Genomic DNA, 27,602 nt, shown 5'->3' on the forward strand with positions numbered 1-27,602 from the left:
ACCACTGTTTGGGCGCATGGCTGAGCTCGGAAGCAAAGGAGCGCCATTTGACTTTTCAATGCAAAATTGACTGGAATTGAGATCGGACGCCATGTCGCGTTTGGAGAGCCCCTGATGTGCCTAAACAGCAGAAACCCCCCAAAAGTGACCCCATTTTGGAAACTAGACCCCCCATGGAACTTATCTAGATGTGTAGTGAGAACTTTGAATGCCCAAGTGCATCACAGAAGTTTATAATGCAGAGTCGTGAAAATAAAAAATATATATTTTTTAACAATAAAGATTTTTTAGCCCCCAAGTTTTTATTTTCACAAGGGTAACAAGAGAAATTGGACCCCAAAAGTTGTTGTCCAATTTGTCCTGAGTATGCTGGTACCCCATATGTGGGGGTAAACCACTGTTTGGGCGCATGGCAGAGCTCGGAAGGGAAGGAGTGCCATTTTGGAATGCAGACTTTGATAGAATTGTCTGCGGGCGTTATGTTGCCTTTGCAGACCCCTAATGTACCTAAACAGTAGAAACCCCCAACAAGTGACCCCATTTTGGAAAATAGACCCCCCAAGGAACTTATCTAGATATGTGGTGAGAACTTTGAATGCCCAAGTGCTTCACAGAAGTTTATAATGCAGAGTAGTGAAAATAAAAAATATTTTTTTTCCCACAAAAAAGATTTTTTTAGCCCCCAAATTTTTATTTTCACAAGGGTAACAAGAGAAATTGGACCCCAAAAGTTGTTGTCCAATTTGTCCTGAGTATGCTGGTACCCCATATGTGGGGGTAAACCACTGTTTGGGCGCACGGCAGAGCTCGGAAGGGAAGGAGCGCCATTTTGCAATGCAGACTTTGATAGAATTGTCTGCGGGCGTTATGTTGCGTTTGCAGACCCCTAATGTACCTAAACAGTAGAAACCCCCACAAGTGACCAAATTTTGGAAACTAGACCCCCTAAGGAACTTATCTAGATATGTGGTGAGAACTTTGAAAGCTCAAGTGCTTCACAGAAATTTATAATGCAGAGTAGTGAAAATAAAAAAATATATTTTTTTCCAACAAAAAAGATTTTTAGCCCCCAAGTTTTTATTTTCACAAGGGTAACAGGAGAAATTGGACCCCAAAAGTTGTTGTCCAATTTATCCCGAGTACGCTGATGCCCCATATGTGGGGGTAAACCACTGTTTGGGCGCACGGCAGAGCTCAGAAGGGAGGGAGTACCATTTGACTTTTTTAGCGCAAAATTGGCTGTCGTGTTTGGAGACCCCCTGATGTACCTAAACAGTGGAAACCCCCCAATTCTAACTCCAACCCTAACCCCAACACAGCCCTAACCCTAATCTCAACCCGATCCATAATCCTAATCACAACCCTAACGATAATCACAACCCTAACCCCAAAACAGCCCTAATCTCAACCCTAACCATAACCCTAATCAAAACCCTAAATCCAACACACCCCTAACCCTAATCCCAACCCTAACCCTAATCCCAACCCTAATCCCAAACGTAACACTAATCCCAACCCTAATCCAAACCCTAACCCTAATCCCAACTCTAACCCTAACTTTAGCCCCAACCCTAACTTTAGCCCCAACCCTAACCATAACTTTAGCCCCCGTCGTCACAAAAAAAGTTCAATGTAACCTTTTTTTTGTACGTCGCGTCCGCCATTTCCGCGGATGCGTGGCCGTAACTCTGCCCCCTCCTCCCCAGGACATAGACTGGGCAGCGGATGCGTTGAAAAACTGCATCCGCTGCCCACGTTGTGCACAATTTTCACAACGTGCGTCGGTACATCGGGCCGACGCATTGCGACCGCCCCGTACCGACGCAAGTGTGAAAGAAGCCTTAGGCTACTTTCAGACATAGCGCATTTTTGAGCGCTATTTTGCGGGCGCTTTTCAAAAATGCGCAATGTCATTTTCGTCTGCCGGCAAAGTGAATGAGGAATTCACTTTGCCGTTCAGACACACCGCAAAAAAACGCGGCGCTTTTGTCTGCAAACACGCCGGCGTAAAAAGAATTGACATGTCAATTCTTTACGCAGCGGCGTGTCTGCGTATCCCCCTAGGGCCCCATATTACCTTCCACACACAGCGCCTTTGTCCTGGGTGTCGGCGTCTTTGTACGGAGGGGTTGACACCCAGGACCGGACGTGACGTCGGACAGGAAGAGGGAAGCCCCCGCCCCTCAGTGAAGCAGCATGGAGTCCTTCTGTGTGTGTGTGTGTGTGCGTGTGTGTGCGTGTGTGTGTGCGTGTGTGTGTCCCCATGCGACGCTAGTGCCACCATTGTGCTAAGTCGCCGTATGGGACTACTACTCCCATCCGGTATTAGGATGGGAGAGTTGTCCCTGTGTCCGGCGACTTAGCACAATTGTAAAGTTACACAAAACACCTACACACAATACACATACATGACACACAGTACATACAACATATAACACAGAATATATACTCACCAACAGCACACTTGTAGGCGAAGCCCTCGATCCTCCAGGAAAAAATCCAAAAATAATAAACCAAATTCATACTCCCTGTCCGCAGAATCCATAAAACGAGTGTCCCACGCCGATCGGCTGCTCTCCGGCGATACACTGCCAGGAGCGAAGCTCCTAGCAGTGTATCGCGTACTGTTCCGGAGTTCAATGACTCCGGCGTCTCGGTTAACAGCAGTACAGCTGCGTTGAACTTTCCCACGCAGCACTGCCGTTAAGCGAGAGTGCCGGGGTCAATGACCGCCGGTAAACTCGCTCGCGCATGCGCAGTGACACACCGACAGGAACTATGGCTCCTGTCAGTGTGTTGCTGCAGCCGTGGAGAGCAGACATATCTCTGGATGTGTCTGTTCTCCATGGAAAATCTTGATACGTGGCACTTAAATATGTGGCAATTAAATACGTGACACGTGGCACTTATACGTGATACGTGTCACTTAAATACGTGGCACTGAAATACGTGATACGTGGCACTTTGATACGTGGCACGTGTCACTTAAATACGTGGCACGTGGCACTTTGATACGTGGCACGTGGCACTTTGATACGTGGCACGTGGCACTGAAATATGTGGCACGTGGCACTTTGATACGTGGCACGTGGCACTTTGATACGTGGCACGTGGCACTTTGATACGTGGCACTTTGATACGTGGCACTGAAATATGTGGCACGTGGCACTTTGATACGTGGCACGTGTCACTTAAATACGTGGCACGTGGCACTGAAATATGTGGCACGTGGCACTTTGATACGTGGCACGTGTCTCTTAAATACGTGGCACGTGGCACTGAAAGATGTGGCACGTGGCACTTTGATACGTGGCACGTGGCACTTTGATACGTGGCACGTGGCACTGAAATATGTGGCACGTGGCACTTTGATACGTGGCACGTGGCACTTTGATACGTGGCACGTGGCACTTTGATACGTGGCACGTGGCACTTTGATACGTGGCACTGAAATATGTGGCACGTGGCACTTTGATACGTGGCACGTGTCACTTAAATACGTGGCACGTGGCACTGAAATATGTGGGACACGTCGCACAAAAAAGTTACATGTAGTTTTTTTTGTGTCGACGGTCCGCCGAAGCACGACGCATCCGTCGCACGACGGATGCGACATGTGGCAATCCGTCGCAATGCGTCGCTAATGCAAGCCAATGGAGAAAAAACGCATCCTGCAAGCACTTTTGCAGGATGCGTTTTTTCTCCAACGACGCATTGCGACGGAAGCCAAAAAACGCTAGTGTGAAAGTAGCCTAACCCTAACCCTAGCCCTAACCCTAACCCTAAATTTAGCCCCAACCCTAACCCTAACTCTAACCCTAACCCTAACCCTAACTCTAACCCTAACCCTAACCCTAATTTTAGCCCCAACTTGTCTTCTCCTGCCGGCCGGCAGATGGCAGCAGATGGCGGGCGCACTGCGCATGCGCCCGCCATGATGAAAAAGCCGGCTGGCAGGAGAAGACAGAAGAGGACCCAGGGACCCCGGGTGAGTATGATAGGGTCCCCGAATCCCCCTATTTCTCTGTCCTCTGATGTGCGATCACATCAGAGGACAGAGAAATAACTGATCGCTTTTTTTTTTTTTGCGGTCGCCGGTAAACTGTTAATTACCGGCGATCGCAAAGCAGGGGTCGGTGCAAATCGACCCCGATCATGTTCTTTGGGGTCTCGGCTACCCCCGGCAGCCGAGACCCCAAAGAACATCCGGGTGCCGGGCGGCGGGCGCACTGCGCGTGCGCCCGCCATTTTTTCCCGGAAAAAAGATGGCGGCGCCCATGGGGAGACACGAGGAGCACCGGGGGAGGTAGGTAAGTATTGGGGGGCTATTGGGGGCCATCGGGGACCACATTTCTCTGTCCTCCGATGTGCGATCACATCGGAGGACAGAGAAATTAAACGGCAAATCGCGTTTTTTTTTTTTTTGTTGCGACCGCCGGTAAACGGTTAATTACCGGCGATCGCAACTCGGGGGTCGGTAAAAAACCCCCGAATCATGTTCTCTGGGGTCTCGGCTACCCTCGGCAACCGAGACCCCAGAGAAAATCCGACTCTGGGGGGCGCTATTCACTTTTTCCACAGCGCCGTTAATTAACGGCGCTGTGGTTTAAGTACCCTTAGCGGCCGCCGTTAAAAGGCGTATCGGCGGTCGTTAAGGGGTTAAAACTGTTTGTAACCTCAAAGGTCTTCAGACAATAAATAAACAGTTCTCAAGATTGTGTCACAATGAGCATTGTCTGTCTGTAAACATATTACAAGAAATGCTGCTCTGTAATGGTCTGAATGCATTCAGTATATTTCAAAATGGAGTCAAAATAGCCATTTTATATTCACATTACAATGTACTGTAGACAAAATGCATACTGTAAAAAACAAACAGCAAAAGCTCTAAGTGTGTGTCCACAATCAGTAAACGCTGTGGGTCGGCTGCTGTGTACTTGTGCAGCATCCAACCTGCAGTGGCCAGATGTTACAGTATAGTGGATGGGATTTCAAGAAACTCCACCTCTACTATGCGTGCACTGACACCTGCACCTCACCCGCAGAGACGGACATGGGGCGCTTCTGTCCAGGCTGCAGCATGTCAATTTATATGGTGTAGACGGGAGTCTTCACAAGAGAAATCTCACTCCTGCAATGTATAGGACGCAGGGATTCCGCACAGATCAATGAACACATGCGGAATCACCTGTGTTCACAAGATGGCAGCACTTTGGACACAGCACATGTCTGCTGCATCCAAAGGGCTGCCATATCCAGATCCTCTGCACATACCCTAAAAAAATAGGTGTTGTGAAAGCAGTGTTTTTACTGCCAAGAGAGCAGGTTTTGGCTGCAAAAAAATACACCAAAAACGCTGATTCCTATGCACACCTGTACTATATATGTGTATGGTTTACCCTTATTGTTTCACGTGGGAATTCATTTATTTCTTTATAATAAATACCCTGATTGAGCAGACAATATTCCTGTCTTGTGTCATCCAGACAGTAGTGACAGCAGGTTGCCCTGTCAGATTACAAGCAATGATTTAGTGACTGGTCAGAGCCTATGCTGATCCCTGCTGTATGTGACTGTGAAACCTGATCCTACAGCAATCAGCACAGAGCTCCGGGACGACTTGAGTAAATCACTGCACTGAGGGGGTCTCAAGGGGGGTTTGGGAGAGACGCTCTGAGACTACAAAGCAATGCACAGCATTATTCACTGCTTTACACCCTCTGGGCACTTCATACAGGGGTTGCAGATGCAGGGGCCCCCTTGTAGGTGGGGGCCCCAGGCGTCTGCCTGTGCCAAACGCCGGCCCTACCCCTACATGGTTTCTTGCAAACAAGACTTCTCATGGCTTGTTTTCAAAAGTTGCTTTCTTCTTGCCATGTTTTCATAAATGCCAGATTTGTGAAGTGTTATGATCCTTAGTGGTTGAGGATCACAAATTACTCCAGCTAAGTAACAAACATAGGACAAGCTCTAGGGAGGTGGCAAACTGGACTGACCGCAAATCTGAACCTATCCAAACACACTAGAAGTAGCCGGTGAACGTGCCTAAAAATCCTAGACGTCTGTTGTGAACTCTATTTCTGGGCTCCCTCTAGTGGTCACAAGCGGTACTGTGTAGTGTTGTCTTTCTGCAGGTTGGCTTCATCAGCTGGTTCGTTATCCTTGGTTGGTTTTCTACTTAGCCCACCTGGATACTCAGTTCCTTGCCTGCTATCAATGTATTCAGTGCTCTTCAGATTCCGTGTGTCTACCTTGCTCCCAGTCTCTCCAAGACAAGCTAAGTTTTTGATTGATCATTTTTTGATTATCAGTGTTCATTATGTTTTTAGTCCAGCTCGCTAAAATATGATTTCTTCGCTTGCTGGTTGCTCTAGGGGACTGAGTTTCTCCCCCCACACCATTAGTTGGTGTGGGGGTTCTTGAAATCTCAGAGTGGATATTTTGTAAGGGTTTTTTACTGACCGCATAGATTCCCTTTTCTATTTTCTGCTATCTAGTATTAGTGGGCCTCATTTGCTGAATCTGCTTTCACCCCTGTGTATGTGCCTTCCTCTTATCTCACCGTTATTATTTGTTGGGGGCTTCTATATCTTTGGGGATTATTTCTCTGGAGGCAAGAGAGGTCTTTCTTTCTCTCTAGGGGTAGTTAGTTCCTTAGGCTGGCTTGAGACGTCTAGGAATTCAGGCACGTTCACCGGCTACTTCTAGTGTGTTTGGTTAGGTTCAGATTTGCGGTCAGTCCAGCTTGCCACCTCCCTAGAGCTTGTCCTATGTTTGTTACTTAGCTGGAGTAATTTGTGATCCTCAACCACTAAGGATCATAACAGTATAGCAGGCCAAAAAGTGTTTAATGCATCGCAGAAGTGGGATAAAAAGAAGACCTGAATACATTTTTTTTTTCTCCTCCCGCTTTTCCTTTGCTGCAGTCTGTTTAGCTTCTTTCATCCCCTTGAACTCTGGGTGGTTTTGAGCTCAGCTGCAGACACGGATGTTCAGACTCTGACTTCTAGTGTGGATCATCTTGCTGCACGGGTGCAAAGTATTCAGGATTTTGTTATTCATAGCCCTATGTCAGAACCAAAGATACCCATTCCTGAGTTGTTTTCTGGAGATAGATCTAGGTTTCAGAATTTTAAGAATAATTGTAAGTTATTTCTATCTCTGAGACCTCGTTCCTCTGGTGATTCCGCTCGGCAAGTAAAGATTGTTATCTCCTTGTTACGTGGCGACCCTCAGGATTGGGCCTTCTCTCTGGCGCCAGGAGATCCTGCATTGCTTAATGTGGATGCATTTTTTCTGGCTCTTGGACTGCTTTATGAGGAGCCTAATCTTGAGAATCAGGCAGAAAAAGCGTTGCTGGCCCTTTCTCAAGGGCAGGATGAAGCAGAGGTGTATTGTCAAAAATTTCGGAAATGGTCAGTGCTTACTCAATGGAATGAGTGTGCCCTGGCTGCAAATTTCAGAGAAGGTCTTTCTGAAGCCATTAAGGATGTTATGGTGGGGAACCCCACCATAACATTAAGGATGTTATGGTGGGGTTCCCCACCCCTACAAGTCTGAGTGATTCTATGGCTTTAGCCATTCAGGTTGATCGGCGTTTGCGGGAGCGCAGATCTGCTCATCCTTTGGCGGTATTTTCTGAACAGAGACCTGAGTCTATGCAATGTGATCGAACTCTGACCAGAATTGAGCGACAAAGTCATAGACGTCAAAATGGGTTGTGCTTTTACTGTGGTGATTCTGCTTATGTTATCTCAGCATGCTCTAAACGCTTAAAAAAGGTCGCTAAACCTGTCACCATTGGTACTATACAGCCTAAGTTTATTTTGTCTGTTACTTTGATTTGTTCTTTGTCGTCCTACTCGGTTATGGCCTTTGTGGATTCGGGTGCTGCCCTGAATCTGATGGATTTGTCATTTGCCAGGCACTGTGGTTTTGTCCTGGAGCCTTTGGAATTTCCTATTCCTCTGAAGGTAATTGATGCTACGCCATTGGCTGAGAATAAACCTCAGTATTGGACGCAAATGACCATGTGCATGACTCCCGTTCATCAGGAGGTGATTCGCTTTCTTGTTCTGCATAATTTACATGATGTTGTCGTTTTGGGTCTGCCATGGTTGCAGGCTCATAATCCAGTTTTAGATTGGAAAGCTATGTCTGTGTCTAGTTGGGGTTGTCAGGGAATTCATGGCGATACTCCATTGGTGTCTATTGCTTCTTCCACTCCTTCTGAGGTCCCTGAGTTTTTGTCTGACTACCAGGATGTATTTGATGAGCCCAGGTCCGGTGCCCTGCCCCCTCATAGGGATTGTGACTGTGCTATAAATTTAATTCCTGGTAGTAAATTCCCTAAGGGACGACTTTTTAATTTGTCTATACCAGAGCATGCCGCGATGCGGAGTTATATAAAGGAGTCTTTGGAGAAGGGACATATTCGCCCATCCTCTTCCCCTCTTGGTGCAGGATTCTTTTTTGTGGCCAAGAAGGACGGTTCTTTGAGACCGTGTATAGATTATCGCCTTATGAATAAAATTACAGTCAAATTTCAGTATCCTTTGCCACTATTATCTGATTTGTTTGCTCGGATTAAGGGTGCCAGTTGGTTCACCAAGATAGATCTCCGTGGTGCGTATAATCTTGTGCGCATTAAGCAGGGAGATGAATGGAAAACAGCATTTAATACGCCCGAAGGCCATTTTGAGTACTTGGTGATGCCTTTTGGACTCTCTAATGCTCCTTCTGTGTTTCAGTCCTTCATGCATGACATTTTCCGTGAATATCTGGATAAATTTATGATTGTTTATCTGGATGACATTTTGGTCTTTTCTGATGATTGGGAGTCCCATGTGAAGCAGGTCAGGATGGTGTTTCAGGTCCTGCGTGCCAATGCTTTATTTGTGAAGGGCTCAAAATGCCTCTTCGGAGTACAGAAGGTCTCCTTTTTGGGTTTTATTTTTTCTCCTTCTGCTGTGGAGATGGACCCAGTCAAGGTCCAGGCTATTCATGACTGGACTCAGCCCACGTCTGTTAAGAGTCTTCAGAAGTTCTTGGGTTTTGCTAATTTTTACCGTCGTTTCATCGCTAATTTTTCTAGCGTGGTTAAACCTTTGACGGATTTGACCAGGAAGGGCTCTGATGTGACTAATTGGTCTCCTGCGGCCGTGGAGGCCTTTCGGGAGCTTAAGCACTGGTTTTCTTCAGCTCCAGTCTTATGTCAGCCAGATGTCTCTCTCCCCTTTCAGGTCGAGGTTGATGCTTCCGAGATTGGAGCAGGGGCTGTTTTGTCACAGAGAAGTTCTGAGGGCTCTGTGATGAAGCCGTGCGCTTTCTTTTCAAGAAAGTTTTCGCCTGCCGAGCGAAATTATGATGTTGGTAATCGGGAGTTGTTGGCTATGAAGTGGGCATTTGAGGAGTGGCGTCATTGGCTCGAGGGAGCTAGACATCGTGTGGTGGTCCTGACTGATCACAAAAATCTGATTTGCCTCGAGTCGGCCAAGCACCTTAATCCTAGACAGGCTCGTTGGTCATTGTTTTTCTCCCGTTTCAACTTCGTGGTCTCATACCTGCCTGGTTCGAAGAACGTGAAAGCTGATGCACTTTCTAGGAGCTTTGTGCCTGACTCTCCGGGAGTTTCTGAGCCGGCTGGTATTCTTAGAGAGGGAGTGATTTTGTCTGCCATTTCTCCAGATTTGCGATGAGTGCTGCAGAAATTTCAGGCGGATAGACCTGACCGTTGTCCACCAGAGAGACTGTTTGTCCCGGATAGATGGACCAGCAGAGTTATTTCCGAGGTTCATTCTTCGGTGTTGGCGGGTCATCCTGGGATTTTTGGTACCAGAGATTTGGTGGCTAGGTCCTTCTGGTGGCCTTCCTTGTCGCGGGATGTGCGTTCCTTTGTGCAGTCTTGTGGGATTTGTGCTCGGACTAAGCCTTGCTGTTCTCGTGCCAGCGGGTTGCTTTTGCCTTTGCCTGTCCCGAAAAGGCCTTGGACGCACATCTCCATGGATTTTATTTCGGATCTGCCAGTATCTCAGAGAATGTCTGTCATCTGGGTGGTGTGTGATCGTTTTTCCAAGATGGTCCATTTGGTGCCCTTGCCTAAGCTGCCTTCCTCCTCCGATTTGGTTCCTCTATTTTTTCAGAATGTGGTTCGCTTGCACGGCATTCCTGAAAATATTGTGTCTGATAGAGGATCCCAGTTTGTGTCCAGGTTTTGGCGAACTTTTTGTGCTAAGATGGGCATTGATTTGTCTTTTTCGTCGGCCTTCCATCCTCAGACTAATGGCCAAACCGAGCGAACTAATCAGACGTTGGAGACTTATTTGAGATGTTTTGTTTCTGGTGATCAAGATGATTGGGTGACTTTTTTGCCATTGGCCGAGTTTGCCCTTAATAATCGGGCTAGTTCTGCTACCTTGGTTTCGCCTTTTTTCTGCAAGTCTGGTTTCCATCCTCGTTTTTCCTTGGGTCAGGTTGAGTCTTCTGACTGTCCTGGGGTGGATTCTGTGGTGGATAGGTTGCAGCAGATTTGGAGCCATGTGGTGGACAATCTGAAATTGTCACAGGAGAGGGCTCAGCGCTTTGCCAACCGCCGCCGCGGTGTGGGTCCCCGACTTCGTGTTGGGGATATGGTGTGGCTGTCTTGTCGGTATGTTCCTATGAAGGTCTCCTCTCCTAAGTTTAAGCCTGGCTTCATCGGTCCTTATAAGATATTGGAAATCCTTAACCCGGTGTCTTTTCGTTTGGATCTCCCGGCATCGTTTGCCATCCATAATGTGTTCCATAGGTCTTTGTTGCGGAGGTATGTGGTACCTGTGGTTCCTTCTGTTGAGCCTCCTGCTCCGGTGCTGGTTGAGGGCGAATTGGAGTACGTGGTGGAGAAGATCTTGGATTCTCGTATCTCTAGACGGAGACTTCAGTATCTGGTTAAGTGGAAGTGCTATGGTCAGGAGGATAATTCCTGGGTTGTCGCCTCTGATGTTCATGCGGCCGATTTGGTTCGCGCCTTCCACGCAGCTCTTCCTGATCGCCCTGGGGGTCTTGATGAGGGTTCGGTGACCCCTCCTCAAGGGGGGGTACTGTTGTGAACTCTATTTCTGTGCTCCCTCTAGTGGTCACAAGCAGTACTGTGTAGTGTTGTCTTTCTGCAGGTTGGCTTCATCAGCTGGTTCGTTATCCTTGGTTGGTTTTCTATTTAGCCCACCTGGATACTCAGTTCCTTGCCTGCTATCAATGTATTCAGTGCTCTTCAGATTCCGTGTGTCTACCTTGCTCCCAGTCTCTCCAAGACAAGCTAAGTTTTTGTTTGATCATTTTTTGATTATCAGTGTTCATTATGTTTTTAGTCCAGCTCGCTAAAATGTGATTTCTTCGCTTGCTGGTTGCTCTAGGGGACTGAGTTTCTCCCCCCACACCTTTAGTTGGTGTGGGGGTTCTTGAAATCTCAGAGTGGATATTTTGTAAGGGTTTTTTACTGACCGCATAGATTCCCTTTTCTATTTTCTGCTATCTAGTATTAGTGGGCCTCATTTGCTGAATCTGCTTTCACCCCTGTGTATGTGCCTTCCTCTTACCTCACCGTTATTATTTGTTGGGGGCTTCTATATCTTTGGGGATTATTTCTCTGGAGGCAAGAGAGGTCTTTCTTTCTCTCTAGGGGTAGTTAGTTCCTTAGGCTGGCTTGAGACGTCTAGGAATTCAAGCATGTTCACCGGCTACTTCTAGTGTGTTTGGTTAGGTTCAGATTTGCGGTCAGTCCAGCTTGCCACCTCCCTAGAGCTTGTCCTATGTTTGTTACTTAGCTGGAGTAATTTGTGATCCTCAACCACTAAGGATCATAACAGACGTCTCGAGCCAGCCTGAGGAACTAACTACCCCTAGAGAGAAAGAAAAGACCTCTCTTGCCTCCAGAGAAATAATCCCCAAAGATATAGAAGCCCCCAACAGATAATAACGGTGAGGTAAGAGGAAGGCACATACACAGGGGTGAAAGCAGATTCAGCAATTGAGGCCCACTAATACTAGATAGCAGAAAATAGAAAAGGGAATCTATGCGGTCAGTAAAAAATCCTTACAAAATATCCACTCTGAGATTTCAAGAACCCCCACACCAACTAACGGTGTGGGGGAGAACCTCAGTCCCCTAGAGCAACCAGCAAGCGAGGAAATCACATTTTAGCGAGCTGGACTAAAAACATAATGAACACTGATAATCAAAAAATGATCAAACAAAAACTTAGCTTGTCTTGGAGAGACTGGGAGCAAGGTAGACACAAGGAATCTGAAGAGCACTGAATACATTGATAGCAGGCAAGGAACTGAGTATCCAGGTGAGCTAAAGAGGAAACCAACCAAGGATAACGAACCAGCTGATGCTGCAACCTGCAGAAAGACAACACTACACAGTACCGCTTGTGACCACTAGAGGGAGCCCAAAAATAGAGTTCACAACAGTACCCCCCCCCTTGAGGAGGGGTCACCGAACCCTCATCAAGACCCCCAGGGCGATCAGGATGAGCCGCATGGAAGGCACGAACCAAATCGGCCGCATGAACATCAGAGGCGACAACCCAGGAATTATCCTCCTGACCATAGCCCTTCCACTTAACCAAATACTGAAGCCTCCGTCTAGAGATACGAGAATCCAAAATCTTCTCCACCACGTACTCCAATTCGCCCTCGACCAGCACCGGAGCAGGAGGCTCAACAGAAGGAACCACAGGTACCACATACCCCCGCAACAAAGACCTATGGAACACATTATGAATGGCAAACGATGCTGGGAGATCCAAACGAAAAGACACCGGGTTAAGGATTTCCAAGATCTTATAAGGACCGATGAAGCGAGGCTTGAATTTAGGAGAGGAGACCTTCATAGGAACATACCGAGAAGACAGCCACACCAAATCACCAACACGAAGTCGGGGACCCACACCGCGGCGGCGGTTGGCAAAGCGCTGAGCCTTCTCCTGTGACAACCTCAAATTGTCCACCACATGGTTCCAAATCTGCTGCAACCTATCCACCACAGAATCCACCCCAGGACAGTCAGAAGACTCAACCTGACCCGAGGAAAAACGAGGATGGAAACCAGAATTGCAGAAAAAAGGTGAAACCAAAGTAGCAGAACTAGCCCGATTATTAAGGGCAAACTCGGCCAAAGGCAAAAAAGTCACCCAATCATCCTGATCAGCAGAAACAAAACATCTCAAATAAGTTTCCAACGTCTGATTAGTTCGCTCGGTTTGGCCATTAGTCTGAGGATGGAAGGCCGACGAAAAAGACAAATCAATGCCCATCTTGGCACAAAAAGTCCGCCAAACCCTGGACACAACCTGGGATCCTCTATCAGACACAATATTTTCAGGAATGCCGTGCAAGCGAGCCACATTCTGAAAAAATAGAGGAACCAAATCGGAGGAAGAAGGCAACTTAGGCAAGGGCACCAAATGGACCATCTTGGAAAAACAATCACACACCACCCAGATGACAGACATTTTCTGAGATACTGGAAGATCCGAAATAAAATCCATGGAAATGTGCGTCCAAGGCCTTTTCGGAACAGGCAAAGGCAAAAGCAAACCGCTGGCACGAGAACAGCAAGGCTTAGCCCGAGCACAAATCCCACAAGACTGCACAAAGGAACGCACATCCCGCGACAAGGAAGGCCACCAGAAGGACCTAGCCACCAAATCTCTGGTACCAAAAATCCCAGGATGACCCGCCAACACCGAAGAATGAACCTCAGAAATAACTCTGCTGGTCCATCTATCCGGGACAAACAGTCTCTCTGGTGGACAACGGTCAGGTCTATCCGCCTGAAATTTCTGCAGCACTCGTCGCAAATCTGGGGAAATGGCAGACAAAATCACTCCCTCTCTGAGAATACCAGCCGGCTCAGAAACTCCCGGAGAGTCAGGCACAAAACTCCTAGAAAGTGCATCAGCTTTCACGTTCTTCGAACCAGGCAGGTATGAGACCACGAAGTTGAAACGGGAGAAAAACAATGACCAACGAGCCTGTCTACGATTCAGGCGCTTGGCAGATTCAAGGTAAATCAGATTTTTGTGATCAGTCAAGACCACCACACGATGTTTAGCTCCTTCGAGCCAATGTCGCCACTCCTCAAATGCCCACTTCATAGCCAACAACTCCCAATTACCAACATCATAATTCTGTTTGGCAGGCGAAAACTTTCTTGAAAAGAAAGCACATGGCTTCATCACAGAGCCATCAGAGCTTCTCTGCGACAAGACAGCCCCTGCTCCAATCTCAGTAGCATCAACCTCGACCTGAAAGGGAAGAGAGACATCTGGCTGGCATAAGACTGGAGCTGAAGAAAACCGGTGCTTCAGCTCCCGAAAGGCCTCCACGGCCGCAGGAGACCAATTAGTCACATCAGAACCCTTCTTGGTCAAATCCGTCAAAGGTTTAACCACGCTAGAAAAATTAGCGATGAAACGACGGTAAAAATTAGCAAAACCCAAGAACTTCTGAAGACTCTTAACAGACGTGGGCTGAGTCCAGTCATGAATAGCCTGGACCTTGACTGGGTCCATCTCCACAGTAGAAGGAGAAAAAATAAAACCCAAAAAGGAGACCTTCTGTACTCCGAAGAGGCATTTTGAGCCCTTCACAAATAAAGCATTAGCACGCAGGACCTGAAACACCATCCTGACCTGCTTCACATGGGACTCCCAATCATCAGAAAAGACCAAAATGTCATCAAAATAAACAATCATAAATTTATCCAGATATTCTCGGAAGATGTCATGCATGAAGGACTGAAACACAGAAGGAGCATTAGAGAGTCCAAAAGGCATCACTAAGTACTCAAAATGGCCTTCGGGCGTATTAAATGCTGTTTTCCATTCATCTCCCTGCTTAATGCGCACAAGGTTATACGCATCACGGAGATCTATCTTGGTGAACCAACTGGCACCCTTAATCCGAGCAAACAAATCAGACAATAGTGGCAAAGGATACTGAAATTTGACTGTAATTTTATTCAGAAGACGATAATCTATACAAGGTCTCAAAGAACCGTCCTTCTTGGCCACAAAAAAAAATCCTGCACCAAGAGGGGAAGAGGATGGGCGAATATGTCCCTTCTCCAAAGACTCCTTTATATAACTCCGCATCGCGGCATGCTCTGGTATAGACAAATTAAAAAGTCGTCCCTTAGGGAATTTACTACCAGGAATTAAATTTATAGCACAGTCACAATCCCTATGAGGGGGCAGGGCACTGGACCTGGGCTCATCAAATACATCCTGGTAGTCAGACAAAAACTCAGGGACCTCAGAAGGAGTGGAAGAAGCAATAGACACCAACGGAGTATCGCCATGAATTCCCTGACAACCCCAACTTGACACAGACATAGCTTTCCAATCTAAAACTGGATTATGAGCTTGCAGCCATAGCAGACCCAAAACGACAACATCATGCAAATTATACAAAACAAGAAAGCGAATCACCTCCTGATGTACGGGAGTCATGCACATGGTCATTTGCGTCCAATACTGAGGCTTATTCTCAGCCAATGGCGTAGCATCAATTCCCCTCAGAGGAATAGGAAATTCCAAAGGCTCCAGGACAAAACCACAGCGCCTGGCAAACGACAAATCCATCAGATTCAGTGCAGCACCCGAATCCACAAAAGCCATAACCGGGTAGGACGACAAAGAACAAATCAAAGTAACAGACAAAATAAATTTAGGCTGTATAGTACCAATGGTGACAGGTTTAGCGATTTTTTTAAAGCGTTTAGAGCATGCTGAGATAACATGAGTAGAATCACCACAGTAAAAGCACAACCCATTTTGAAGTCTATGACTTTGTCGCTCAATTCTGGTCAGAGTTCGGTCACATTGCATAGACTCAGGTCTCTGTCCAGAAAATACCGCCAAAGGATGAGCAGATTTGCGCTCCCGCAAACGCCGATCAACCTGAATGGCTAAAGCCATAGAATCACTCAGACTTGTAGGGGTGGGAAACCCCACCATAACATTCTTAATGGCCTCAGAAAGACCTTCTCTGAAATTTGCAGCCAGGGCACACTCATTCCATTGAGTAAGCACCGACCATTTCCGAAATTTTTGACAATACACCTTTGCTTCATCCTGACCTTGAGAGATAGCCAGCAACGCTTTTTCTGCCTGATTCTCAAGATTAGGCTCCTCATAAAGCAGTCCAAGAGCCAGAAAAAATGCAGGATCTCCTGGCGCCAGAGAGAAAGCCCAATCTTGAGGGTCGCCACGCAACAAGGAGATAACAATTTTAACTTGCTGAGCGGAATCACCAGAGGAACGAGGTCTCAGAGATAGAAATAACTTACAATTATTCTTAAAATTTTGAAACCTAGATCTATCTCCGGAAAACAACTCAGGAATGGGTATCTTTGGTTCTGACATAGGGCTACGAATAACAAAATCCTGAATACTTTGCACCCGTGCAGTAAGATGATCCACACTAGAAGTCAGAGTCTGAACATTCATGTCTGCAGCTGAGCTCAAAACCACCCAGAGTTCAAGGGGATGAAAGAAGCTAAACAGACTGCAGCAAAGGAAAAGCGGGAGGAAAAAATAAATGTACTCAGGTCTTCTTTTTATCCCACTTCTGCGATGCATTAAACACTTTTTGGCCTGCTATACTGTTATGATCCTTAGTGGTTGAGGATCACAAATTACTCCAGCTAAGTAACAAACATAGGACAAGCTCTAGGGAGGTGGCAAACTGGACTGACCGCAAATCTGAACATATCCAAACACACTAGAAGTAGCCGGTGAACGTGCCTAAAAATCCTAGACGTCTCGAGCCAGCCTGAGGAACTAACTACCCCTAGAGAGAAAGAAAAGACCTCTCTTGCCTCCAGAGAAATAATCCCCAAAGATATAGAAGCCCCCAACAGATAATAACGGTGAGGTAAGAGGAAGGCACATACACAGGGGTGAAAGCAGATTCAGCAAATGAGGCCCACTAATACTAGATAGCAGAAAATAGAAAAGGGAATCTATGCGGTCAGTAAAAAACCCTTACAAAATATCCACTCTGAGATTTCAAGAACCCCCACACCAACTAACGGTGTGGGGGGAGAACCTCAGTCCCCTAGAGCAACCAGCAAGCGAGGAAATCACATTTTACCGAGCTGGACTAAAAACATAATGAACACTGATAATCAAAAAATGATCAAACAAAAACTTAGCTTGTCTTGGAGAGACTGGGAGCAAGGTAGACACAAGGAATCTGAAGAGCACTGAATACATTGATAGCAGGCAAGGAACTGAGTATCCAGGTGAGCTAAATAGGAAACCAACCAAGGATAACGAACCAGCTGATGCTGCAACCTGCAGAAAGACAACACTACACAGTACCGCTTGTGACCACTAGAGGGAGCCCAAAAATAGAGTTCACAACAGTGAAGTATAAGTCTATTAGTTGTCCTGTGGACATATTCTCCCACCTGAGATGTGGATCTCTGCAGCTCTTCCAGAGTGACTCTAGGCCTCTTGGCTGCTTCTCTAATTAGTGCTAACCTAGCTTTGGATGTCAGTTTAGGTGGATGGTCATGGAAGGTGGAAGGTTTGCAATTGTGCCATACTCCTTCAGTTTTTTGATGACGGATTGGACAGTGCTCAGTGAGATTTTCAGAGCTTGGGCTATTTTTTTTTTTTTTTATAACCTAACCGTGCATTACTCTTCTCCACAACTTTATCCCTGACCTGTCTGATGTGTTCTTTGTTTTTTTTTTTTATTGCTGTTTGATCTATAACACTGGTCAACAGCATTTTTGGTGCCAAAGATATTTCATCGAATTTAGGGTATTTTTGGGGTGCTGATTCTGAATATGTCATCAGTTTGGCCAGATTGGCTCAAGTTTTTGAGATTTTTGGTATCTTATTTATAGCACTTGTTGGTAAATGCGACGCATCATCTCATTAATTTCTTTGGATTAGTACTTGAACTGAGCAGTTCTCAATATAGTTTTGTGTTAATTAGTGTTCTAAAAGTTTGTTCATAGCTTGATTTTTGCACTAACTTTATGTTGTTGTCTGTTTTCCAGTGAAAAGCATGAACTCATCAAGAAGAAGTTGTCTTAACGATCCAGACTCATTCTGTTACATTTGTGGTGAATACACACTGCCAAAACATAGAAGAAACATAACAGACTTCGTAAAAAAAGTGTATTTTTCCTATTTTGGGTTTATGCTTGGGGACCAAGACAAGTTTTGGGCACCACACATAGTGTGCAAAGCATGTATCGAATTATTACGAAAATGGAGCAAAGGACAAAGAAAAAGCTTCAAATTTGGTGTTCCAATGGTGTGGAGAGAGCCAAAAAATCATCATGATGACTGTTATTTATGGTAAACACAGGTACAGGCACATCTTCACAATGAGGGACAGGCCTTCTTGCAGATTCCATGTTACTCCCATTTTCGTTTCTTATGCTTATTGAATCCTTGCACTTGCACTGCACAGAAATAACAGTCATTATGATGATTTTTTGGCTCTCTCCACACCATTGGAACACCAAATTTGAAGCTTTTTCTTTGTCCTTTGCTCCATTTTCGTAATAATTCAATACATGCTTTGCACACTATGTGTGGTGCCCAAAACTTGTCTTGGTCCCCAAGCATAACCCCAAAATAGGCAAAATACACTTTTTTTACGAAGTCTGTTATGTTTCTTCTATGTTTTGGCAGTGTGTATTCACCACAAATGTAACAGAATGAGTCTGGATCGTTAAGACAACTTCTTCTTGATGAGTTCATGCTTTTCACTGGAAAACAGACAACAACATAAAGTTAGTGCAAAAATCAAGCTATGAACAAACTTTTAGAACACTAATTAACACAAAACTATATTGAGAACTGCTCAGTTCAAGTACTAATCCAAAGAAATTAATGAGATGATGCGTCGCATTTACCAACAAGTGCTATAAATAAGATACCAAAAATGTCAAAAACTTGAGCCAATCTGGCAAAACTGATAGCATATTCAGAATCGGCACCCCAAAAATACCCCAAATTCATTAAAATATTTTGGACACCAGAAAAAAAAATTTTTTTTGTTGACCTGTGTAATTATTATTATACATTTATATAGTGCCCTTTATTCCATGGCGCTTTACATGTGAAAAGGGGCAAATATAGACAAGCACAATAAACATGAGCAATACAAGGCACACACAAGTACAGAAGGAGAGAGGACCCTGCCCGCGAGGGCTCAGTCTACAGGGGATGGGTGAGGATACACTAGTAGAGAGGATAAAGCTGGTCGTGCGGCGGTTCAGCAGAATACGTGTGTGGTTTTCCTGAGGATGAAGTCATACAGAGACTTCGAAACTCGTTGATTAAAGCCACAATTCCTTTGCAATAATACGTCCGGATTTTCATCTGTTCAGCAGCGCGGATTATATCCACTAATTTCCCTCATTTGGTTCCTGATATGGTAAATGTCTGACTTGTGGATCTGCGGCAGCTGACGTTTATATGCCCTTTCAAAGGGGCACCAGGTGAGCAGTTTTCTGAATAATAGATTCTGAAATTCTCGAATAAGACCCTATGTGCGCTTCTTCTCTCCTATAGTTTCTTTCTTTGATAAAATCCCAATAAAATATATTTAAGGTTGTGGGTGTAATGTGAAAGCATGTGGAAATGTTCACAGGGTATGAATCCATTTTCAAGGCGCTGTATGCACACATATTTGCATGCATATTCAAATTAGGTACACAATCAGGACATACAAAGAAAACATGCACATACAAATACATTACAAACATGCAGACAAGCAATATACATGTACACATAACCATGTGCTTATACACAATGAAACTTGTGATGGAGTTGTTCAGACACTTAGAATTTTTCCCCTTTTCACTTTCATAGCTATAAAAGTCATAACTATTTTTACATAAGCTTCATATTTTATTTACGCAGTTTATCGATCGACATAAATAATATATTGACAGGTTTGTACTTACAACTTCAGGAATACCAACTACGTTCATGTTGTTTACTAGTTTGTGATATTTATTTAGAAAGAAAATTTGTTTTAGTTTTTTTTTTACCTATAATGTACTGTTATTAATAACAATGGAGCCATATAAAGAACCAAATAAGGGGCATAACTCACATAGTATACCAAAAACCTACAGAGTGTATATACCCATAAAATAGACTTTATTAATTAAAACACAAACATATAAAAAATATATAGTACATCAGAGGCTGCTAGGCACACATGCAGAGGAACCCTAACACATACAGGTGGTGAATATAAATACATGTGTGTATTTTCCAAATAGAATGTGCCCTAAAAAGTTAGAGCAGACTGATACTGACAAACTAATGGCGGGTCTGATTTATCTTCTGATAGCTTTACTAAATGCAATTACCTCATTGATTATCTGAAACTGGAGTAACAGGTTTTCAAAAATTCTCCAGGTGGTACAAAGGTACTCAGCTTGACATCTAAATAATCAAATTCTTGAGATAACTCTAGACAAATAGTGATTTGTTCACTGGATATGGCCAAGAACTTCAGCCATGTAGAGTTGGAGGAACTGTGAAGGATGGGTTTTGGCAATTATTTTATCAGAACTGTTAAAAAGTAAGTAACCTGAAAATAAACTATTTTGCTGCTGTCCTGCAGCATCTTAGAGTGTGTGGGCTGGTGGATCAAGAATACAGTAAAACCATGTAACAGAGATTTCTGAATACAGAGTATTTGATTGACCATGATGATACATAAGGTGTGGTGGATTGTAAAGCTTGCCATAGACATTAAGTGGCTGTTGGCAGAATGATGGTTCTACTGACAATTTGACTAACAGCCATCTGAGCCGACTTTCCCATACACAGGAGCGCTCCTGTGTGCTCTACGGATTCTGACTAATATTATTATTATTTATCTATTTATTTAATATATGGGAGAACAATGCGATTAGCAGTCTGACAACAGGCTTGCATGATCGACATCCCTCCCAACCATCAGTTGGCCTGCGCCCTCCTACATATTTCACCGTCAGCTGAACCCAATGATTTTTTTTTTTTTTTTTTTGGGGGGGGGGGGGGGGTCACCAAACATTAGTCTAATGTGTATAGGGACCTTAATACATTTACTGGCATTGCGGACAGTTCGCTGATAATCCCTATTTGGGACACACCAAGACTAAACTGCCCAGCCTGGAGGGCTTTAATAGGTGGAAATACTGTATAGAATGTATAACATATTTGAAAATTTTTTGCAAATTAAAAACCTAAACTCTTCTCATAACTACAGTACAAACCGATTTCCATCCACGTCCAAGACATATCATTAGTAGCTGCAATTGAGGCATGCAATTAATATAGAAAATGCCAAAAAATGGAGAGACAAGTTAGCATTGAATCACTGTCCCATTATGGAAATTTTAAGATACTGTATGTAGACGGCTCAGGCATTTTATGTCTAAAACGAGATATTAGCCAAACATATTTTAATATCTTTATTTATGATTGGGAAAAGGGAAGTTATTATGTTTTAGGATTGATAATATAATTGTTCAATAGTTTTAAAAAATTTTTTTGTTACTTTTCACTTATGTTACTAGTCCCCCTACGGCAAAGGTCTCAAACTAGGTCAGGTGAATGGACCACACTAAAGAAAAAAAAAATTGAAGTTGACGGGCCACATTCCTTGCAGGACAAGATTACTTTTGCAGTGATACAATTTATTTTTCCATATGACCTTTTTTTTTTTTTTTTTAAATTTGTTTATTTTTCAATCACAAAATAGAATACAGCATACATATTTGTCCTTGTCATTGGTCTGCATGGTTACATTTACAGAGGATAAAAAAGACAGAGCATACATATGCCGATCATTTCACATAAAGAAAAACACATGAGTGAAATTATGGAACTGTCAGAACATAAGGTTCTTAAACTATAACTAAACTAAGCCTCTAGAACTACTAAGCTATTTAACAATAGCTGAATGTTTTCCCATTACGCAATACTTGCAGAACAAAGGATCAGATAAACCATGTCTCCATCAATTTGTCAGGTCACAGAGTGAGATGGGAGGTGTTCCATCTATCCCAGATTTTGTTGAATTTACCCGGGCAACCCCTATCTTGATAAAGAGTGCGCTCATAGGGGACAACTGCATTCACCAACTCGATCCAGGACCTAAGGGAGGGGGGTGAGTTTCCCATCCACCGCAAAGCTAACAACTTCCGTGCTAAAAAAAAGTGTTTCTCGTAGAAAAATCCCAGCATAATGTTCCCAAGCCTTCTCGTCCCATACTTCAAACAGGCAAACTTAGGGTTCAAGAGGAATCGGAATTGACAGTATTGAAGTTAATAATGACGTTACCCCCCTCCAATAGTGAAAGACAATGGGGCACTGCCATATCATATGTATAAAATCGGCGTCAGGTGAGTAGCAACGCAAACATTCCGATGTCGAGTATCGACCCATCCGAAAAAGTCTCAATGGAGTCAAATATGACTGGTGGATTATATATAACTGGTTCATCTTGTTATTGACCGATGGAGAAACTTTAAGGGGGGAGTCCAAAATATCCTCCCACTCCTCGTTTTGCATATCAGGGATAAGCCCCTCCCATTTGCCTCTCACCGAATCTATAACAGAGTTCGTTCCCGTTGATCGCAGATATGTGTATAGAGATGAGATAAGACCCTGAGGTCCCTGTGACTTAAAAATGCCTATCAGGGGTAAAGATGAAATATTACGGTTTGTTCCCACATTTCTAACAAATGACTGAATGGCTGATCTGAGTTGCAGGTAACGAAAAAATTGACACCTTGGAAGAGCATATTTAGCTTGCAGCTGTTCAAAGGACATAAAGACCCCCTGATCATATAAATCTCCCACCAAGAGGACCCCGTAGGAAACCCAAAAGCTTGTAGATGGGTGATTCATCAGCGCCAGGAGATAACCATTATCCCATAGAGGCATCTCGGCGATAATGTCCCCAAATCCAGTAACTTTTTAAATTTTCTTCCAGGTGGACCGCACCAATCGGAGCATAGGCAACAGACGGGGAGCGTTTATTTTTTCCGATTCTAGATGACCCAGCGGACATTTAGCACCGACAGAGCTAACCAGGTGACTTTCAGAGTTAGGGAGATAATTATGAGGCATCCATTTACATAGTGCCTTAGCCTGCCCCGCCAGATAGTATAAAAAGAAATCTGGCAATACCGCTCCTCCCCCTTGTTTAGGTCTCTGCAAAGTAGTTAATTTAAGTTTGGGCCTGCTCTTCCCCCACACAAATGAGGCAACATGAGAATTTAAATTGGTGAAAAAGAATTTTGGTACAGTTACTGCGCTATGTTGAAGACAATAGTTGAATTTAGGGAGCAATATCATTTTTATGAGATTAATGCGGCCTGCTACAGACAATGGAAGTTTACTCCAAGATGTAAATTTCGATTTAGCGTTTTCCAGCAGAGGAAGAACATTGAGTTGTAGATCCGACCTACTGCATTGGGACATATAGATACCCAAATACTTAAAGTTAGATACTATGGGTAACGAAGAGAGAGTATTAAGATTAGGTGCTGGGGGCTGAGACAGAGGTAATAGGGCAGATTTATCCGTTAATATATAGGCCTGAGAACCCACTAAATTTATCTATGGTAGCAATCACCTTTGGCAAAGTTTCCTCTGCCCTATCCATGAATACTATCATGTCATCAGCGTACAAACCAATGATGTCAGTGCGGTCCGCTATTTTAATACCATCAATACCAGGAGTAGAACGTAAACGTATAGCTAATGCCTCTATTGCTAGAGCAAATAAGGCTGGGGGGAGGGGGCATCCCTGACTGGTTCCCCTATATAATGAAAATGGTTCAGAAATGGAGCCGTTGACAATTATACGGGCCTTAGGTTTCAAATACAACACACCAACCCATTTCAAAAAATTTTCCCCAAAACCATATTTCTGCAGACAAGCAGACAAAAAGGGCCATTCAAGAGAGTCGAACGCCTTAGCTGCGTCTAACGACGCCAGCGCCCAGTTATTATCTGGCAGCAAAGAGCTATACTGAATTACCCTTTTGATATAAGAGGTCGTTGAAGACAGACAGCCCCTTAGATATGCCTTAAGGGCATCCCAAAATAAATTAATATTCTGAAGTTCTGATTGTGACTGAATGTAACAGTTCAATTGATCAACTGTCCTATCATCTGAGTCTATTAGTTTAAGCCAAAAGGGATACAACTTCCATACTCTACTATTATTTAATTTCCCAAACACGAGTTTAAGTATGATCGGGCTGTGGTCTGAGGTTCCTCTATTACCGTGTTCCACCTATCCACCCACTGCACTAAGTTGCCGGACCCGAAGATATAGTCTATGCGAGAAAGGGAACTTTTAGTGGATGAGTGGCAGGTATATCCCCTTTCCCCGACGCATCCTCCATAGGTCTATCCAGACGCTATTTCCCATGAATAGTGCCAGTTGAGTCGGGGCCAAGGGAGGGAGAGAGGACAAGGGTTCCCCAGGCGACCCATCTCCCAATCTCACTCTATCAAGACCACTGTCCATAACTAAGTTGAAGTCACCCATACAAATAACATGTGCGTCCGGGTAATTTAACGCAAAACTCATTGCCATCTTAAGTATTGAAGTATTAGCCGGAGGGGGGTTATAAATGCATAGTATGACATATTCGCGGGAATTGATTAATGCATGGACAAAAACAAAACGCCTCTCCATATCCCGCCGAGTCGTCCGGGCCTCCCATCGGACATCTCTGTGTATTAATAATGATACCCCTCTCGAGCAGCTAGTGTGAAACGCGTGAGCATGCCATTGTACCCAAGGTTTCTGTACACCTCTGGCCGTATCTCTGGTCAGATGCGTCTCTACCAGGGCCACGATATGAGGATGATATCGCCTGATTACAGAAAACACCTTAATTTTTTTCCGGGGTGATTTAATACCCCGTATATTCCATGTCATACATATCAACTCAGACCCCATATTCACCCAATGAAAACATGGTATGCATTGATGGTTAAGAAAGGTCTACAGATTACGCATAGACAGTTATAATAGTTTCGGGGGCGGCTTTTACCCAAATACCTACTGAGGCTAGTTAATACTAACAAGAAAAAAAAACCTAACAAGAACTGAACAATCCAGGAGCATAATTCAAAGCTCCCATCTGTTATGGACCTGGTGGTTAGGAGCACCCGGAATGACCTGATGAGTAAACTCAAAATCGGAACTAGCTCTGGGGAAGTGGGAACTCTGCTGACCGCAAACCCTACTCCTATCACACACACTAGAAATAGCCGTGGAGCGTACCTAACTCTCCCTAGACGCCTCTTCACAGCCTAAGAGCTAACTACCCCTAAAGATAGAAATAGAAGCCTTACCTTGCCTCAGAGAAATTCCCCAAAGGTAAAGGCAGCCCCCACATATATTGACTGTGAGTTAAGAGGAAAGTCACAAACACAGGAATGAAACAGGTTTTAGCAAAGGAGGCCAGATTTAACTAAATAGTCAGAGGAAAGAAAAGGGATCTATGCGGTCAGCACAAAAAACTACAAAAAGCCACGCAGAGTAAGCAAAAAGTCTCCCCACACCGACTCACGGTGTGGAGGTGCCACTCTGCACCCCCAGAGCTTCCAGCTAGCAAGGGAATATCATGATAGCAAGCTGGACTAGAATATAGCAGTACTAAGAAATATATTCAGGAAGCAGTAACAACAAATTAACTAGCAAAGACTTAGCTTCTGCTGGAGTAGACAGGTCCTCAGAGAAGTCCAAGAGAGATCTGAACCAATACTGAAACATTGACAGCTGGCATGAAGTAACGATCTGAGTGGAGTTAAATAGAAAAGACAACATAGCAATAAACGAGGGCAGCTGCTAAAGCCAACCTCAGTGACCAGCAGTTCCGCTCGAAGCCACCAGAGGGAGTCCAAGAGCAGAACTAACCAAAGTACCATTCATGACCACAGGAGGGAGTCCGAGAACGGAATTCACAACAGTACCCCCCCTTGAGGAGGGGTCACCGAACCCTCACCAGGGCCCCCAGGCCGATCAGGACGAGCCAAATGAAAGGCACGAACTAAATCGGCAGCATGGACATCGGAGGCAACAACCCAGGAATTATCCTCCTGACCATAGCCCTTCCACTTAACCAGGTACTGAAGCTTCCGTCTCGAAATACGAGAATCCAAAATTTTTTCCACCACATACTCCAACTCCCCCTCAACCAACACCGGAGCCGGAGGATCAACAGAGGGAACCATAGGCGCCACGTACCTCCGCAACAACGACCTATGGAACACATTATGGATGGCAAAAGAAGCTGGAAGGACCAAACGAAATGACACAGGGTTGAGAATTTCAGAAAGCTTATAAGGACCAATGAAACGAGGCTTAAACTTAGGAGAATAAACCTTCATAGGAACATAACGAGAAGACAACCAAACCAAATCCCCAACACGAAGTCGGGGACCAACACGACGACGGCGGTTAGCGAAACGTTGAGCCTTCTCCTGGGACAACGTCAGATTGTCCACTACGTGAGTCCAAATTTGCTGCAACCTGTCCACCACAGAATCCACACCAGGACAGTCAGAAGGCTCAACCTGCCCCGAAGAAAAACGAGGATGAAAACCAGAATTGCAAAAAAAAGGCGAAACCAAAGTAGCAGAAGTAGCCCGATTATTAAGGGCGAACTCAGCCAATGGCAAGAAGGTCACCCAATGATCCTGATCAGCAGAAACAAAGCATCTCAGATAGGTTTCCAAAGTCTGGTTGGTTCGTTTGGTTTGGCCATTTGTTTGAGGATGGAAAGCCGAAGAAAAAGACAAATCAATGCCCATCTTAGCACAAAAGGACCGCCAAAACCTAGAGACAAACTGGGAACCTCTGTCCGACACAATGTTCTCCGGAATGCCATGCAAACGAACCACATGTTGAAAAAATAATGGCACCAAATCAGAGGAGGAAGGTAATTTAGGCAAGGGTACCAAATGGACCATCTTAGAAAAGCGATCACAAACCACCCAGATGACAGACATCCTTTGAGAGACAGGAAGATCTGAAATAAAATCCATGGAAACATGCGTCCAAGGCCTTTTCGGGACTGGCAAGGGCAAAAGCAACCCACTGGCACGAGAACAGCAGGGCTTAGCCCGAGCACAAGTCCCACAGGACTGCACAAAAGAACGCACATCCCGTGACAAGGAAGGCCACCAAAAGGACCTAGCCACCAAATCTCTGGTTCCAAAAATCCCAGGATGACCGGCCAACACCGAGCAATGAACCTCAGGAATAACTCTGCTAGTCCACCTATCAGGGACAAACAGTTTCTCTGCTGGAAAACGGTCAGGTCTATCAGCCTGAAACTCCTGCAGCACCCGCCGCAAATCAGGGGAGATGGCAGACAGAATTACCCCCTCTTTGAGAATACCAGCCGGCTCTGGGACTCCCGGAGAATCAGGCACAAAACTCCTAGAAAGGGCATCCGCCTTCACATTCTTAGAACCTGGAAGGTATGAGACCACAAAATCGAAACGGGAGAAAAACAGCGACCATCGAGCCTGTCTAGGATTCAACCGCTT

Source organism: Ranitomeya variabilis, chromosome 5 (assembly GCF_051348905.1).
Source record: "Ranitomeya variabilis isolate aRanVar5 chromosome 5, aRanVar5.hap1, whole genome shotgun sequence".
Taxonomy (NCBI): Eukaryota; Metazoa; Chordata; class Amphibia; order Anura; family Dendrobatidae; genus Ranitomeya; species Ranitomeya variabilis.